This window comes from Protopterus annectens, chromosome 5.part0 (assembly GCF_019279795.1).
Source record: "Protopterus annectens isolate FY-2018-M chromosome 5.part0, PAN1.0, whole genome shotgun sequence".
Lineage (NCBI taxonomy): Eukaryota > Metazoa > Chordata > Ceratodontiformes > Protopteridae > Protopterus > Protopterus annectens.
Window position 1 is genome coordinate 1,580,763,119 of NC_056735.1, and position 20,180 is coordinate 1,580,783,298.

Sequence of the window (20,180 nt, forward strand, 5' to 3'; positions counted from 1 at the left end):
ATGGCAATTAAGTAATTATTGTATTATTAGGATTAATTATTCAATCAGCAATAGTATTTAAGCAGAAGGGAAGAGCTTGTAGTATTGTGCATCTGAGGAAGTGTATTCAAGCAGCGCAGGTGTGGAGACATAAGCGTTAATGTGTTTGGAGTGTTTTGCTGAAACTACGTGTTGCTGCTTGGTTCGTTACTTTTGTTAATAAAGCTGCTAAAAAAAGAAAAAAAGGAGCCGTTTTCTTCCACTAGTACCTTTTGCTTTGTTTAGTTGTGACTGTTCTGGTACTAGGCTCCATTGTCGTGGTTTTGCTGTATTTCCGCTTACCGGCTCGTGGACATAGACAGGCCAAGTAATACATAATATGGGTAGTCAAACAGACATCCACGATTGGGGAACATACAGCAGCAGTCACAACCACTGGCCAGATGGTGACAGTCCAACACGTTCTACACTTTACATATGCACATCGGTGTCCATTGTAGGACTCCAAAAATTGATCCATTCGCACCATCGACCAGCTGCGATCGACGCAAAAAAGAAGTGACAGCCGTGACTGCGGCACAGCTAGACATATGCACCACCAGCGTGTTTAAGGTTGGGGACAACTGTCCATGAAATGCAGGACATATGAACAGAAATCCCCAGATTGTCGTGTCCATAGAAGTCGTCCACATCCCAGTCCGCACACATGGCGGATGTGTAATGGGTACCGTGGAGGTTGCAGCCATGGGATCCTGGGTATGCAAATATGGGGCTCGGTGTTGTTTGGCAGATAATCCGTTGTCACGCCCGTGGGAGGATGCGGGTATAGCACGTGCCTTACTCCCCACTAATGATGCAAAGCATCCACGGATAATGGTAAAAGCAGGTGTGAGTGTTGTACAGCCCTATATCAGTGTCCAGTAGGCAATTCCATGGATGGACAAGTGTATGCGACCGAGATGGCACCTATAACTGGAAACCTGATGGAATTACACAGCTGCAGTAAGGCATAACACAGGAAATACAGATAGGGACTACAGTAGACACTCCCCATACAAAGACAGACTGCCGTGCGAATACCGGCGTACATGGCACTGGATCTGCCATCAACAACATGAGGATCACTTTCGCTTCCATACTGCGGAACAAATGGGCGACCTGTGGAACATATACTAATGGCACACAAACAACTTCAACTAGGAAGGTCATAGGATGTTTCAACACTGGCGTTCCGCATATAACGAACATCCGTAAATGAATAAATAGGGTATACATGTTCTGGCTGTGTTATATTGACAATACAGTGGCGTATACGTCCTACTGGGCCTTTTGAGGATTACCTAAAGCAGTTGCCAACCTGCAGCATGACATCATTACCATTTGGGTTAATCGTAGTAGGACACGGGTTTCGTAGCACAACATAATATGTGTAGTCAAACACACATCCCGCATTGGGGAACATACAGCAGCGGTCACAACCACTGGCCAGATGGACACAGTCCAACATGTTCTACATTTTACATATGCACATTTGTGTCCATTGTAGGACCCAAAAATTTCTCCTTTTGCGAGGAGACCCAGATGAACTACAGCCGTGACTACGGCACAGCAGCAGAAATGCACCGCCAGCGTGTTCAAGGTTGATGACACCTGTCCATGAAATGAGGGACATATGCACAGACATCCACAGATTGTCGAGTCCACACATGTCGTCCACATCCCATTCCGCACACATGGAGGATTTGCAATGGCTACTGTCGAGGGTTGCAGCCATGGCATCTTGGGTATGCAGAAATGGGTGTCGGAGATGATTGGCAGAGGATCCATTGTCCGCCCGTGGGAGGATGTGGGTACAGAACATGGCTTACCCCCACCAATAATGGCAATCATCCACGGAGAATGCAACATGCAGGTGTGAAATGGGTACAGCCATACACCAGTGTCCAGTAGGCATTTCCCAAGGCTGGACAAGCGTGCGGACAAGATGGCACCCAGAATAGCAAACCTGGTGAAATAACACAGCTGTAGCAAGGCATAACACAGGAAATACAGCTGGAAACAACAGTAGACACACTCCATAGACATCCATCCAGCCGTGCGAATCCGGCGTACACAGCAACCAAGCTGCTAGCAAGTCTATGGGGATCACCCGCTTCCACTCCGCGGAACATACAGGCGGCCTGTGGAACACATATTAATGGCACTCCAACAACGTCAACTAGGAAGGTCATAGCATGCTTAAAGTATGGCGTTCCCACTCATAAAGAACATCCTGTCATGAATAAATAGGTTCTACATGTACCGGCTGTGTTATTATGGCAATACAGTGGCGGATAGTTCACAATGGGACCTCTGAGGATTACTTAAAGCAGTTGCCAACCTGCAGGACTACAGTAACACCATATGGGTTAATTGTGGAAGGACACGGGTTCCGTAGCACTACATAACATGGGTAGGCAAACAGACATCTGCGACTGGGGAACATACAGCGGCAGTCAAAACCACTGGCTGAATGGACACGGTCCAACATGTTCTACACTTTACATATGCACATCGGTGTCCATAGTAGGACCCACATATTTGTCCATAGGTGTTGGCGACAGGCTGCTATCGTGCGAACCAGAAGAAGTGACAGCCGTGACTACGGCACAGGTAGATATGGGCACCACAAGCGTGTACAAGGGTGATGACAAGTGTCCATGACATGCAGGACATATGAATAGGACTCCCCAGCTCGTCGTGTCAATAGGCGTGCGTTCACATCCATTCCGCACACATGAAGGATGTGCAATGGGTACTGTCGAGTGTTGCAGACATGGGATCGTGGGTATGCAAAAATGGGTCTCGGTGTGGATTGGCAGATGATTCGTTGTCCTGGCCCCGTGTGAGGGGCGTGGGCATGGCATATCGTTACTCCGCACTAATAATGGCAATCATCCCGGAAAATGCAGAATGCAGCTGTGTAATGTGTACAGCCCTATACTAGTGTCCAGTAGGCAGTTCCCATAGATGGACAAGCGTCACGGCCAAGATGGCACCCATAGCTGCAAACCTGGGGGAATCCCACAGCTGTTACAAGGCATAACCCAGGAAATACAGATAGGGACTACAGTAGACACTCCCCATACAAAGCCAGACCGCTGGGCAGATGCGGAGTATCACGGCACTTAATCCGCCAGCACATTAATGGGGATCGCGCGCTTCCATACAGCAGAACAGATGGGTGACCTGTAGAACCATACCAATGGCACAATATCAGCGTCAGCTGGGAAAGACATACGATGGTCGAACCATGGCGTTCCCACCAATGAAAGACATCCTTCAGTGGATTAATAGGATTGATGTCAATTGACCATGGAAAACACCTGCTCAACAATAAAGACCGCTGGCACCCTATGGCCACAAACCATGTCACACATAGGTAGATGGAACAGTCAGCGTAAACATTTCGTGTACGGCAGGTCACACATGGTATCCAAAGGTTAGACATGTATGCGCTATCACCCGTAGGCCCGTGAGACGTACACATAACATGGGAGCATCCAGGCTTTAAGTATCCACCCGTACACTTCCATTTGTCACTTTCTATGCGAACAATGAACATGTAGCCACAGCATAGAAAGCACAGGCCTTACTGCTAACGACACACGCGTTATGTCAACAATTCAGAAGGCATCCTATGAACACTCGTATTACATGATATTGTACTATGCCGACCCCTCAACAATCAGAGACCTAACAATGTATATGGAAGATATGCATAGCATATCACTGTAATACAATGGTACAGAACTGACAGAGTAGACAAATGTATGTTAACCCTACATCTGCATCTACACTACATTCCGTTACGGGTGTTTGCTCCACCTGCTTCACAAAGGATGCCTCAACAGTTATCCATCGGTCAGCCCTGGTGTGTGGCCAAACCTCCACCTACTAATCTATCTACATCGCATTCTTCAGCATAGCTGTGGAGGTCCCTCCTGTGGTGTAATACCCTAGGCGTCGTAAAACACCGACTGTAGACATGTGCCTTGTGATGTGCCCATAGCGGCCGTAGGCATCGCCAATCCTGCGGCTGCCCAGGCCGCTGCCCTAGTAGGGACACCTGTCTAGTAGGCGTGTCACGTAGGTATATCAAGATGGGTGCACCATGTGTTGTGCTGGCGTGTGCCATGTAGCCCCACAGCCTAGGGCACCAGCGATCTAAGGCCGCTGCCGTGCAAGGGGGGTAGTACAGTCTGCAGGTATGTGCAGTCGTGCACATGTGACAGCGGGCCACAAGGATACCCATAGTGGCGACAGCTGCACACATGGCTATAGTGGGACACACACACGGCCATGCATACAGCACACATAGACATACACACACCATAAATAGGCAAGTACACACAAGGTGTATGTCATGTATGGGTAAAGTGTAAGGACAGCAAGGATAGCTGTCTGCCATGTAATCCAGCGATGTCTATGAGGTGTTCTGGAATACGGACAGTGCATGGACAATGTGTGGATATGCAAAGTACCACAGTTATATGTGTCAGCCGTGCAAATATGCGATACATGGGGAAGGCGGCTGTCCATGGGAGAGCAGTGATGCGGCCACAACATAGGTACATAGATATACAAAGAAAGAGGTACACACGAGCACATCCGGCAGGCCCGTGAGTGTAATGTACACAGCAGCAACCCACAACACCATAGTAGGGTACCGTGGAGAACACGCTCACGGAGGTCGCCGACCAGAAGAAGCACACAAGCAGTACACGATCTGCGTCCCACCATCCACAAACACAAGGATGGCGCCAGGATATGGGTGTTCAGCGTAAACCTCAAAGCCATACCGTATGAACCCATGCAGCTGAGAGCCTGGACACACACACACATGTGGCGCGCATGCTGAGTGACCAGGCCCGCACGTACCGAACGGGGCAAGCGTACAACGCAGGTATGGTATGCTTCGTGGACCACCGAGCACACCACCAGCAGAGGCACATGTACAGGTGGGTGACAACAACCGTACAGGAATGGCGCTGGTAGGCAAGGTATGTGTTGCGGCGTCTAAAAGCATGTACATCCGCAGAGGCAGCTGCAAAACACACACACACAAACACGCAAGGGCCGGAGTCGAACCTCGCCTATCTACATGAACTCACTACAGTATGAAGCATTTACAGAGCAGCTACCGAGTTTACTGAGCACAAGCGCTGTCAGAGGCATACTTCTGGGCTGGTGACATCACCCGCCAAAACAATAGCTGGCAATAGGCAAGGTATGTGTTGCGAAGCGTATAATAGTATGTGTATCCGCAGAGGCAGCTGGAAACACACACACACACACACATGGAAGGGCCGGGAGTCGAACCTACGCCTATCTACATGAACTCACTACAGTATGAAGCATTTACAGAGCACTACCGAGTTTACTGAGCACAGCGCTGTCAGAGGCATACTTCTAGGCTGGTGACATCACCCGCAAAACAATAGCTGGCAATAGGCAAGGTATGTGTTGCCGTATAATAGTATGTGTATCCGCAGAGGCAGCTGGAAACACACACACACACATGGAAGGGCGAGTCGAACCTCGCCTATCTACATGAACTCACTACAGTATGAAGCATTTACAGAGCAGCTACCGAGTTTGCTAAACAGAGCGCTGTCACAGGCATACTTGTAGGCTGCTGACATCACCCGCAAGACAATAGTTGGCAATAGCCAAGGCATGTGTTGCGGAGCGTCTAAAAGCATAATCAGTCGCAGAGACAGCTGGAAACACACACACACACATGGAAGGGCCGGGAGTCGAACCTACGCCTATCTACATGAACACACTACTGTATGAAGCATTTACAGAGCAGCTACGAGTTTGCTAAACAGAGCGCTGTCACAGGCATACTTGTAGGCTGCTGGCGTCAACCGCAAGACAATAGGTGGCAATAGCCAAGGCATGTGTTGCGGGCGTCTAAAAGCATATTCGGTCGCAGGCGCGGCTGGGAACACACACACACACACACACACACACACGGAAGGGCCGGGAGTCGGACCTACGCCTATCTACATGAACTCACTACAGTATGAAGCATTTACAGAGCAGCTACCGAGTTTGCTAAACAGGCGCTGTCACAGGCATACTTGTAGGCTGCTGCCAAGACCGGCAAGACAATAGTTGGCTATAGACAAGTCATGTGTCGCCGAGCGTCTAAAAGCATAATCAGTCGCAGAGACAGCTGGAAACACACACACACACACGGAAGGGGCGAGTGCGAACCCACGACTATCTACATGAACACACTACTGTATGAAGCATTTACAGAGCAGCTACCGAGTTTGCTAAACAGAGCGCTGTCACAGGCATACTTGTAGGCTGCTGGCGTCAACCGCAAGACAATAGGTGGCAATAGCCAAGGCATGTGTTGCGGGCGTCTAAAAGCATATTCAGTCGCAGGCGCGGCTGGAAACACACACACACACACAGAGACACACACACACACACACGGAAGGGCCGGAGTCGAACCTCGCCTATCTACATGAACTCACTACAGTATGAAGCATTTACAGAGCGCTACGAGTTTGCTAAACAGGCGCTGTCACAGGCATACTTGTAGGCTGCTGACATCACCGCCAAGACAATAGTTGGCAATAGCCAAGGCATGTGTTGTGGAGCGTCTAAAAGCATATTCAGTCGCAGACACAGCTGGAAACACACACACACACACACGGAAGGGCCGGGAGTCGAACCTACGCCTATCTACATGAACACACTACTGTATGAAGCATTTACAGAGCAGCTACCGAGTTTGCTAAACAGAGCGCTGTCACAGGCATACTTGTAGGCTGCTGGCGTCAACCGCCAAGACAATAGGTGGCAATAGCCAAGGCATGTGTTGCGGGCGTCTAAAAGCATATTCAGTCGCAGGCGCGGCTGGAAACACACACACACACAGAGACACACACACACACACGGAAGGGCCGGGAGTCGAACCTACGCCTATCTACATGAACTCACTACAGTATGAAGCATTTACAGAGCAGCTACCGAGTTTGCTAAACAGAGCGCTGTCACAGGCATACTTGTAGGCTGCTGTCGTCAGCCCCAAGACAATAGGTGGCAATAGCCAAGGCATGTGTTGCGGAGCGTCTAAAAGCATATTCAGTCGCAGACGCAGCTGGAAACACACACACACACACACACACACACGGAAGGGCCGGGAGTCGAACCTACGCCTATCTACATGAACTCACTACAGTATGAAGCATTTACAGAACGCGCTACCGAGTTTGCTAAACAGAGCGCTGTCACAGGCATACTTGTAGGCTGCTGACGTCAGCCGCAAGACAATAGGTGGCAATAGCCAAGGCATGTGTTGCGGGGCGTCTAAAAGCATATTCAGTCGCAGACGCAGCTGGAAACACACACACACACACACACACACACACACACACGGAAGGGCCGAGTGTCGAACCATCGCCTATCTACATGAACTCACTACAGTATGAAGCATTTACAGAGCAGCTACCGAGTTTGCTAAACAGGCGCTGTCACAGGCATACTTGTAGGCTGCTGGCGTCAGCCGCCAAGACAATAGGTGGCAATAGCCAAGGCATGTGTTGCGGGCGTCTAAAAGCATATTCAGTCGCAGGCGCGGCTGGAAACACACACACACACAGAGACACACACACACACACACACACACACGGAAAGGGCGGGGGGCGAACCTCGCCTATCTACATGAACACACTACAGTATGAAGCATTTACAGAGCAGCTACGAGTTTACTGAGCAGGCGCTGTCAGGAGGCATACCCCTACGTGAGTGGTATCATTTGCAAAGGCAATCGCCGCTCGGGTGTTCGGACAGAGTGCGCAGTCACGCGGTCTGTTACCATCCCAAGGTCGCCGTACACTAACTGCGTTAGTGCTGCAGTCAGAATAACAAGTAACTACTGATCAGTACATCACTGCATACTGGGCATGCTCAGACACTTACACTCGGCACAGGGCAGACATGCATACACATGTTGCGGCGGCATGGGTGGCGTAATGTGGACCGTCGTGTGTGTCCAGCCACACAACAGAAACCTGGCCATGCCACAGGCGTGGCCGTTGCGTGGGGATAGAGGCATGCACCGGGGTATTACTGCAGGCGGCTGCGGTGTGCACTGTGCTGTGTGTCTATCTACACAGCTGCCTACTGGGCATGCTCAGACACTTAGAGTCGGCACAGATCAGACATGCATACACATGGTGCGTCGGCATGGGTGGCGGAATGCGGACCATCCTGTGTTTCCGGCCACACAACAGTAACGGGGTGATGCCACAGACGTTGTTGTTGCTGCGGGGAATATGTAGGTGCAATTAACCATGTGTAGGACTGGCCTACAGTTTGTTGCATGCTACAGACAACCCTCACATACACAGGATACCTTCACAGATGTCCTGAGGACACTGGTGAGTGGGCATGCTCTCACAACAGCACCGTTTGGGTGACATGAACCACCCATACATAGCCTGGGAACATTACCCATGGCACAACACAGTGCGCCAGCAGTCCCAGGTGTTCACACACCTGGCCACTGTTAAACAGCCATGCACCATACATACCAGGGGGGGGGATGTCTGACAGTTCTGCCCATCACGCATGGTGAGGATATGCCCCACACAGGATGTACAGCCCTCAATGGTGATGCAAGACCGTATAGTGGATCCACTGGTCATCCACTCACTGTAACCAACACCAGCATGGGGACCTCAGTGATGACCTCTCCACAGGAAACCACACACATCATATGACCGGTGTGGTACCCTACATGTCCTCCATGCCAATGTTGAACAGAGGCCAGACCGGAAAACGCATACCGAATGCCTTCCACGACCACCCACATGCATGTCTGCGACAGGCAAACATGATGACATCAGGCCCTTGTCCACCACAGGTAGGCACATGGTGTGGTGGACCGCAGCCACTGACTACCTGTACATCAACAGTTGGAGCTACTACATGGCAGGGCAATGACAGTACCAGGGAAACCATCACCCATTCATACCGGCGTCACCATACGGCCCCACATACCAACATCCAGGTCCGCTCGTGGGAGTGGTACTGCAGAGGGCACATGAGACAACCACAGGGCCTTCCCTAACTGTGGTAAGGACATGGTTGGGGCACACAGACCTGCATGGAAATGGTCCAGAATGGTACAACAGTCACTGCACCCACAGACATTGTCTGCATACCACAGGACATGTTCCATGCATACATCCCCAACAGGGAACATATCCATCCCACCAGAGTGTATCCTCCCAAACATGTCATATGGCCTGGGGTGATCCCATATCTCTATGGCGTTTGACACGTCAGCAATGGGCACCGATGGTTTCCCTGGCTGTGTGCTACCCATCCTCTTTAAGGCCCTCGGCCCACACATGCGACCACTGTGTCATGTTAGCCTTACTATGGGCTATGTCCCCAATGGATGCCATATGGCATCTGTGGTCCCACTATGCCAGGGTAGTGCTCCTATGGACTGTCAACAGCCACACCCTATCGCTTGACAAGTGTTGTCTGCAAAGCTGTGTGGAGGTCCATACAGGTGGTCATGGTTACAGATAGCGGTGTACAGCCAATGCGGAACATACCCACAACTACATAGTCAAGGTCGGATCCTGCCTCCCGAACCTGCTTTCGTCCAGTCTGGAGTGTTCACCAAGGCCATTGATGGGGATGTGTGGGTTTGCACACAGTACCATGACCTGGTGGAGCGTTCAGAGCACACTACACATGGGACCCATGTAAAGGCTCGCCAGCATACATGTGGGGACATATGTCACCCGATGCTTCTCACACAGGTTGGAGGTCACACCACACAGGGTTGGTGCTGAAGGTGCTTTGTCACACTCATATCTGGACCCAGTGGAGGCCCACAGGGCTCACTCCTGTGCACCCTGCCATATGGCATCCGACCTTCGAGTGTGCATGCAATCATAGGGGGATTGTAGCAGACAAGGTATGCAGATGACTACGCACCGGCCGACATACCCAGCACCCCATGTTACACGTACATCCACCTAGGGCGTCATAGACATGGCTGACTGGTGCCAGAGCCATGGCCTGCTACCAGATGCCAGAGAAGGTGCAGCCCTACCCAGTGTGAAGAACATGTTCGTCCCAATGTCACATGTAGGTGATACGCCATTAAAGGTGGTGGACATGTTCAGGGTGATGGCTACCACACCTGTTGGCAACCTCTGTCAACACACACAATGGCAATGTGGGTGTGAAGACATTCCATTGTGGCCTCCTGGTCTGGATGGAATGGCAACCACATCAGGGGTGTTCATTGTACCCCTGTACACATCACACAGCAGTGCAATGACTGTGTACAATGGCACATGTGGCCTGTAGCTAACCTGGCGCCTGCAGCACTCGGAAGGACATAAGCGTTCCACAAGACGGGGATGACGGTGCTAGGACATGTGTCACATGGTGCACGGCCAAGGGGACACTGGCTGTGGATCTGCACAGCACAGCTGATCCGTGGTGATCTGTGCCCGACATACACGGCCATGTCTGACCTGGGTGACATGGGCACATTCCACCTCCCAGGCCCCATGCGAACACGGGCACAGAAGCGACTGTCAGACACCTCAACCCACAGATGAGTGGGGCGTGCAGGGGGAACAGGGTAACGGCCAGACACACAGTACGACACGGGGAGGAGTGCCAGGCCATGTGAAGGAAAGGCCCTGACTGCCTTTGTCCAGGACTGCTACTGGCGTGTGGATGTGTGACTATAGTTATCGCCAGTCAACCTCTGTGTGTCACTGCTAGACCAGGGACTGGGGACTGATGGATATGGCATCCCCATCCTGAGGGGTGTTAGATGCCACACACAGTCATGCTAGGTCCACACATGTCGTAGGGCACATATCCTGTTACGTTCATGTGTGCCTATGTACCTATGTAGGGGTCCATGCGGATGTGGGTAACTGTGCTATGCTGATTTTGCCAGACATGCCTGTGGGTACCCCACGACTACGTGGGGAACTAATTACAGTGCTCCCAGTAGGCACGTGCAGTACACCATCAGTATCAAGCGGGTTAACTGCACCGACATGGTGCTACACATGTAACCACCACACATACTGTGTACACATATCAATGAATGCTGCACCTGTCCTGCATGGTATGTCTGCTGCATGATGTCCGTGCACAACACACATCACATACACACCTGTCACCAGCCATACACACACACCACAACATACACAGCACGTACCATGCGGACACAGGTATCACGTACACCTCTCACTATCGTGTCCACCCTGTGCATCATAATATGTTAGCTTAACCGTGCATTGCTGGTGTGGCTCACAGTTATGCGGCAGAGACTTAATCATATGCACAGGGTGATATGTGTGCCACAGGCATGGGCTGTACCAATGGATGACATCATGTGTGTGTGTAAGGGCCAGTGCATTGAGTGGGCATGACTATGTAGAATGCATGTGGGTGTGGTGGAGCCCTACAGTTGTGTCTGCTGTGTGTGGGTGTGTGTGTACACAGTTCAGTCATCTGTGATGCCTACACGGGGTATGCTTGGCAGCCCCTGACTGTACAGTGCAGGTGTTACGGCTCACTGTGTCTGCCAGCGGCAAAGTGACCCGCGCCTGCCTGGGGTTGCAGGCACGACCGGGTGGAGGTACAGACTGTCCACTCTCCGATGTCACATGTCCGCTGGAGACATGCCCACGACGGGCCGTCCAGGGCCACGTCCACGTGGCCTGCTCTGTCCTGGTGTGGATGGTGTAGTAGCAGCTGCAGTGCTACTGCTACCATCACTGTCTGTGTGGGCATGGGAGGTGGCACGCACACGCTGACCTGCAGCAGGTGGTGTTGCTGGCACCGCCCGTGCCCTATGCCTCACCCTACCTGGTGTTCCTGCACGGACTGCGCCGCGCTCAAGGATGGCCAAGCCTCGGTCGAGGAGACCAGCCATGTCGCCCAATCTCCTATCCAGAACATCGGCAAGATGCTGTTGTGCATTCGCCAATGCCTGGATGCTGTCATTTAAGTGCGGATTGCGGACCTCTGCAGCCTCTGCCCCTCCTGGTTCTGCCGTTCGGCGCGTGCCTGCGCCGCCATTACAGTCTGGAACATGCGTCTGGTTATACCAGCTGCTGCACCTGTACGGCAGGTGTATGTCTAGCGGTGCTCCCCTACGGGCAGCACCTGCCACATGCCTGCGTGGCACTGCACCAGTCCTTACACTGGCAACATCGTGTGTACCCACACCTTCTGCAGCCACCACACATTCCTGCTCGGGGACAACAGGCGCTGACTGACCATCATCTATGGGCATCGGTGTCGGGGTATGTCGGCATCTGAACCGTGTGCAGGGATGAAAGGGGCGTATGTGTAATGTTCTCCACTGGCACAGTCTCTGCCTGTGGCGACCCTGCCTGTGCCTCATGCACATGGTCATCACCACTAGTATCTGTGGGGACACTAGCATCAGATTGACCGCGGGAGGGAGCACCTACAGCACCTGTCAATACAAAGACATACCATCGGTTACAATACAGACACACACACACACACACACACACACACACACACACACACACACACACACACACACACACACACACACACACACACACACACACACACACACACACACACACACACACACACACAGCATGCATGTGATAATGCAGGTGGCATGCAGCATTCACACAACACAGACCAGTGAATGCAGACCAGACATTCATAGTGGCAGTATGTACACTGCCCTGGTGGGGACAGTACAACAGGCAGGTGTCATTTAGTAGGCATGCAGTACACACATTCATGGTAGTTTGCATGCATCAGCGTGATACACCGTGTGGCGCGGGCAGGTTGAGAGTACACATGGCTGCCAACACTATGTAATGTACACCGCAAACATGTGCGGTATCATGTGGACATGTGAGGATGGTGTCCCACCGCATGCACCACATCACGATGGCTGTCATGGTGCAGTGTTATGTGTACAGTGTACAGATACAATGTATGTGTAACAGTGATGTCTGTGCAGGTACGTTGCTGTGAGCTGTGTGCGTAGCTATGCGGTGTGTGGTCCAGCCTCTGTGCCACTGCACAGTAGCACGACACAGCGATGTGTCTCTGCGATGCGTGACCAGGTCGCATTACATTCCCATGTCTGTAAGTCACTTCAGATGCTCCGCAGCACATATATAGTGGACATTGGAGGCACCTGTAGTAGCTGGGAGAGGGATTTCATGTCACTGGTGTACTACAGCAGATGTCCAGGGGGTCCACTACATTGATGAACCCACTATGTGTGTACAGGGTGCAATGGTGAGTACCCACTGTGGATGTGCTGTGTGGCAACATGCCTGTAGGTATCCACCATGGCCTTGTCTGTCTGACTCATTGACAATTGTGTGTGGTAGACATTGTGCACACGGCCCTGTGGTGGCCCATGTGACATACACCCATACTAGTGTGGCGTGTCACATTCTCTCTGGATATGCTGACAGTGTGTATGTCTGCTATGTTGTGCATAGGTCATATCATGGTGTGACAATGCTGCAGACAGACATACGTGCATGGGACATGGCATGCGCCATGTCTGGCGTGTGCACCGATGCAGGGGCATGGGTCACATTGGTAACACCTGTGCTCTGGCCAGATCACAGCTCACTCTGTGGTACTGTGTCCATACTGCACTGGCATTCCAATGCATACTACACATGCAGCCATTGTGTAACACCTACACCATTGTATGCATAGCTGAATGCACGTAACACACCAATTGGTTGTGTGGTGTCATACCACTCTACGGTAATGGGTGTATCTACTGTACATGGGTGGTGTGTATGTCGGGTGGTGCGAGCTGTATACCGTGTCGGGGGCACACACAGGTGAGCATGTCATGCCTAGACACATGGGGAATATCAATACAGCAGAACATGCGTTTGACTGGCAACAGACTTACCTGCAACAGACCCTTGTCCTTGCGACCGCCAGGCGTACCTGTAAAGGCATTACACAAAGGTATACACATTAGCCATTACTATCTCCACGGTCAGCACTGTGCATGACACATCATGCATGTGTGTGGTTGCATGTGCTATGCACATGTCTGCTAACACAACATAGCATACAATGGTTTTGCATCTTGTGTGGCCATATACCTGGCATGTATTGCTATATCATGTGTTGTACTATGACACCCACACCCACGTCGCCTATCATACATACATGCAACACTGACTTACCATGCGGCTCCAGGCTCATAGCTTGGGTGACACCCACCTCCACGATGGGTGCAAGTGGGTGTGTATGTTGTTCGTGGGTGTCCCCAGACTGACCAGGAGCTCCTCCGTAGCTGTGAGTGGGGGCTGTGTTGGTGGCCCACCACCTGTCCCACGTTGTTGCCTGGCGATTGCAGCGGCACGCTGTCTTGCATGTCGCATCAGGTCTGTGCAGTGCCTGCGGATTTGTTGGTATGTGCGGTTGGTTCCGCCCGCTGTTCACCCTCCTGCACAACTCCTCCCACATCTCCTGCCGTTCTTGTGCCTGCTGTGGGACATGGCTGAACAGGGCATTGTAGTTACTCTGGAGGTATGGTATGATGACCCCCTCCTCCTGACGACTAAATGGTGGTAGCCGGGAACGTGGCATTATCTGGAAGACATAATGATGGTGGCAGGTCACATTCACACTGCTGTGCTGGCATACTGTTGGAAATACATTGCTATGACATATGCGACATCTGCACAGTGATCTGTGAAGGGCATCGTGGGGGTGACACAGCCGATGTTGTGGCTTCACACCATTGAGCACTGGGTGTCACATCATATCTGTGTGCCACCCCATCACACTGTGCACGCACCATGTAGATGTTAGCCTGCCATGGACATGTGTACCTGGCTGCCCCTATGTCCGTATCAGTTGGCATATGTCCCCATGTGACGTCTGTGCTACTGTTCACCTATACGCTGTGTATATGTCAGTACACATCACGTCTGTGTCCATTGTGAACGTCAGCAGCGGCACTGTACACATACACATGGACACCTGCACATGCATGTGTTGTGCCATGTACTTCCACACAGCACTGTACGGTGCTGGACAACTGCCCCAGCTCACCTGTGTTACGTATGTGATAGACATGGAGCAATGTGTAACCATGACACATTAGCAGGACAGGCCATGCATAGCATGTACACGCACACATTGTGCAGAGCATCACACAGCACCTGTAACATGACAGGGTGCATCGCCACCACATTACTACTGTGTATGGTTGATAGTGAGAGTGCCTTTTGTCCATTGCACCATGTGGGACTGCGATAGCTCATGCTGCCTTGCTGGTCATCTCTGCATGATATGGCAGGGTATGCATCATACATGGCAATGGGTGTGACCCACCCAGGGGCTGCGGTATTGGCAGGGTGGCTGTCCATTGCTTTGGTCATAGCTGTGTGAATCTGGACATTCAATATGTTTATCACCATGGTGTGGACACTGGCCTCCAGCGGGGTATGCTGTGCGCTGCTTGTTGAGGGTGTGTGTGGTGCATGCAGGTATCACACATCCATGCGTACACTGTAGCCCTGGCAGGTGCTATGTGCTGGGATGTTGATCGACACAGTGCTGTATGTGTACACACACCACTATCCCATGCACATGGATATCCGCCTGAACTGATGTGGGTGACACATATGTGTGCATACATTGCCGCTGCCACCCACATGTCTGCTGCTGCACTACACACCGCCATCCCTCCCTGTGTGAATGTGGTGTTGGCCTCAGCAGAGGTATCCATGTATGGGGACATGGATGTTCACATAGCAGGCCCACTGATGGTATCGTCGATCTGACCATACACATGTGATGCACCCTCACACATACAACCCATTCATATTGTTGTTCACAATGGTGACACGGCTATATTGCTATGCGGAGCCATTCACAGACATACATACACAGAGGCATGCCGCCCATCTGTGTCATTGGCGGACTATTGGTGTGGTTTGGCACCTAGCGTGTTTGACTGCAGGTGGCGCCAGACCTACTGTGCACATGTCTACATGGTAGGCCTGTTCTACGGTAGGCATCTGTGATGTGCTGTGCACATCTCATACCTGCACATTTGGTTGTTGTCCATCGGTCCACAGGCCAGTGGTGGGACATACAGAGATGTTGCTGAACATATGTACATGCGACACTGTACAACTGTGGCGCTAGCCTCTCAGATGCTCATGTGTCATGGGCGTGAACACCGTACACACACATGTGGTTGTGGGCCGTCCATACCCATCTCCACCTGTGGGTTGCTATCATCCCACACACTCCTTGTACTGTCTGTTCAGGCTATGCAGCTATGTGGGGCTTGTGTGCATACAATACAATACTATGTGCCTTTGCACCCATCACGGACATTGTCACACAGGTACACGGCAGCCATACACATCGCAGATTGTTGTCAGCATGTCACATGTGGTACACACCTAACACATCTCCTGCGGGACATGGTAATCTGTGTGGGCATGTCCAGTAGTGACATACCACAGCTACCCCTACATGGCGGCTATGCAGGACATGTCTGTGTACATCTACTGTGACATATACACCAGCAATGCCCCCTACCTACATCACATGGTACTACCTGTGGAGTATGTGTGTCTGCATCCATGCTATGGCCATAGATGACATTTGTACATCTATATGTGCAACATACCTCGGTGGGGTTGTCATGAGCACACGTTCCATGTGTCAATGCATTGTTTGTGTCTGTTGGGCAGTCATTGTTGTGCATGGTTTACATGGCTGACATAGTGTACTGTGTCTGATTCCAGGTACTTCATTGGGCTACCAGCATTGTACATTTCTACAGCACATTCCAGCCATCATGTAGCCAGCTTAGATGACAGTGGGAGGTGTTCCGCCATGTGCACATGTGTCACACAGTACAAGGGTGACTGACACACATTGTCGGGACTGGGTTCTGACTGCTGTGGATGTGTGTAACGGTGTTGACAACCATGACTGCACCAGATGGTGTCTCCTGGATGTGTGACATTCACAACAAACACCCACATTCACATAGCAGCACATCGTCCACGACAATTTACATTCCTGCCTGAACACTGTATGCGGTATGTTTGTATGACCACTGCATATATCACTGGTGGCCACCAGCATGGCTGCCTACAGCAGCAGTGTGTATCCTGTGCAAACATGGGTTACACCAGTCACAACACACCTGTGCCAGCTGGCCCTGTAGTGGGTGACAGTGCAGTTACATTCATCATGTAACAGTATACACCGTGCACCAGTATGTTGCGGACATGTGAGCGGCTGTGCTACTCAACATATGCACACATGGCGCATCACCTGGTACACCGTGTCTGCCTTGCCACCTGCTATTGTGACCACCCTGTGATGACATTGTACAGCCCACATGGGCGTGGACATGTGATGGCTCAATGGTGAATTAACCGTCCAGGTGTGTGTCTAGCCAGGTGTCCAGTAGCCACTGGTCTGCATGCAGGGATAGTCTACATTGGCCTACTCTGTCACTGGGACTGTTGACTATGGTCATACTGTTGTTATGCAGGCATGTGCTGTCTGTCCAGTCTGATAGTCGTGTTGAACCACACTACCGTGGCACACATGGCGTGTGGACATCTGGCTAAGGTGTGCAGCCCACATGTACATCTTCTCATGCTATGCTGCCTGTGCAGCGGTGTCACATGTCTGTCTCTGGCAGGGCTGTCACAGGTAGGCACAGCATGCAGTGATGTGTGACAATGCTTACACCCTCCACTGTGCTGTACAGTAGCACTGCACACACAGTACAGCACACATGTCACTTATCTACAGTGCCTGGGACCTGCCTCCATGCCCTACCGCCACACCTGCCAGTCCAGATTGTACACAGATCATACCTCCCAGTCACATACCTGGACTGCAACACACACAGGTGGGTGGTTCCCACACCGCACCGTGATTTACACACATACTGTATTTTCCCATGACACATTGCATCATAGGTGGTCCATGTTCAGATACCCATGTTTGTGGCCACTCGCACATTGTGACCTAGCGACAGTGCAGACACTGTACACCACAGGTTACATGCCAGTCAGGGTGGCATGCTGTACATGCACCTGGGACAGTTGCTACTGCTATGTATTGCCAGCAACACGACCTTCCTAGTATGGACTCCCACGTACCCACACATGCTTGGCCATGCAGTACACATAGCTGGGTGACACATTACGACACATACCATACCTACACTACCCTCAGCATGCACCAAACCTACATGTGTCTGTATGCTAGGCCTACACACCTCCCCTCTGTTTGCTGAACATCCATGCTTACCATCCCTGCTAGCCACACCCTAAGCACACAACCATAGCAGCATGCATGGTACATACACACTACAGCGGTATTACTGACATCCACTGACAGAGGTTGTTGAGGGCATGGCACCACGTCCAATGGACAGTCTATGTGCCTATGCCAACAGTGATCACAGTGCACTTCTGCTACATGTACACACTGGTAGGGACCATGCTATTCCACACTGAGACATGGTGGTGCTGGCATTTTCACAGGCCACAGTGGTATTCCTGTTCCATGCACACGTGCTATATGGGCACATGTGCAGGCTGTTGCCGGTAGTTTTGTTCACCTGTGTGTTGTGTGTCACTTGACAGTCATGGTGTGTCCTGCTGGTGCATGACATACTCCACAGCTAGCTACCTACACATGACTGCCAGACATTGCAGTGTGGGCCCTCACGCAGTGTGGTGGTATGTCTCTGCTGTTTGACTACATCCACATTCAATGCAGCATACCACGGTCATGCAGGCATTCGCGACACAGATGTTGCTGGCATCCTGCCTGCCAATGGGGTACCTACCAACAATACACACTCTCACTCACTACAGGGTTCCAATCCTTGGCTGGACATTGTATTAACCCTGTGGACACATACATAGTACTGGCATGCACATGTTATGTCTGGGAACACAGTCCCAATGTCACCTCCAACCACCGTAGTTGTTGTATCCGCCAACCTGGCTGTTACATGTCTCTGCAGCAGCACACATCAGTGACTGCTAGCCCATTCATGTACGGTGTGCACCATGACCACCACACTACCACATCTATCACACTACACATGGATGGTACTGCATTGCACGTATGGGGCTGCATCTCTACACCCATGACTGGGCCATTCAGTATGGCACTGGGCCACATCTTGACATACATGCTTCACACACTCATTGACTACCTGCATGCCTTTCCTGGCACCCTTGTTGGGCTTCTGTGCGCCACGGAACACCACATCCCATGCTGGCCACCTGTCATATTATTGCATGGGTGGTTGGGGTGGTACAGAGGGTATCACATCAGACATGATCTGCTCTTTGCCCTTCAGCACCATTCCACTCTATGCTATTGACAGTGTACACATCCAGCATCACATCGTACCCTATGTATCGGCATGTTCGCCATGTGCCTTCTGTACAGTTCACACAGTGGTGCAGGCATGTCATGCTAACTACAACATGTCAGGGGCGTGTGGCATTGCACGTTCCTCAGACATGTGGCCCCTCATGCTCAGTATTTGCATCGTACACTACCTACTGTCACACAGTACTGTACATGCCTACATATACCACTTCTACATACCTGGCAGCATTCTAGCTCATCCTACTCATGTTGCTGACACCCATACAGGTGTCAGTGTGGCAGATATATCATGTAGATATCATTGCATCAGTTACATCACACATAGTGCATACACATCACCTTTGCATACTGACGGTCATGCGGTGTGTATCACATGGATACTGTCCCTATACAGGCATATCACGTTGTACATGGTTGATGTACACACACATGGCCCACATGGTGCTGTGGTTGCCATATTACACCATAGTGTGGGTACACATGTGCAGGACTACACATTTCTGGACCGTTTGTGTAGCTGATACCTTGGGTGCCCTTGTACCTGTGCCATACACACATGTACCGCAGGCCATGTTACAATAACACATGTGTGGTGTACCTTACACAATGGATACAACGTTACATGTGTCAGTATAGTCATGCTGTGCTCTCTACCCAGCTCAGACAGTTTACATATGCAAATGACAGTCATGTAACACATCTGT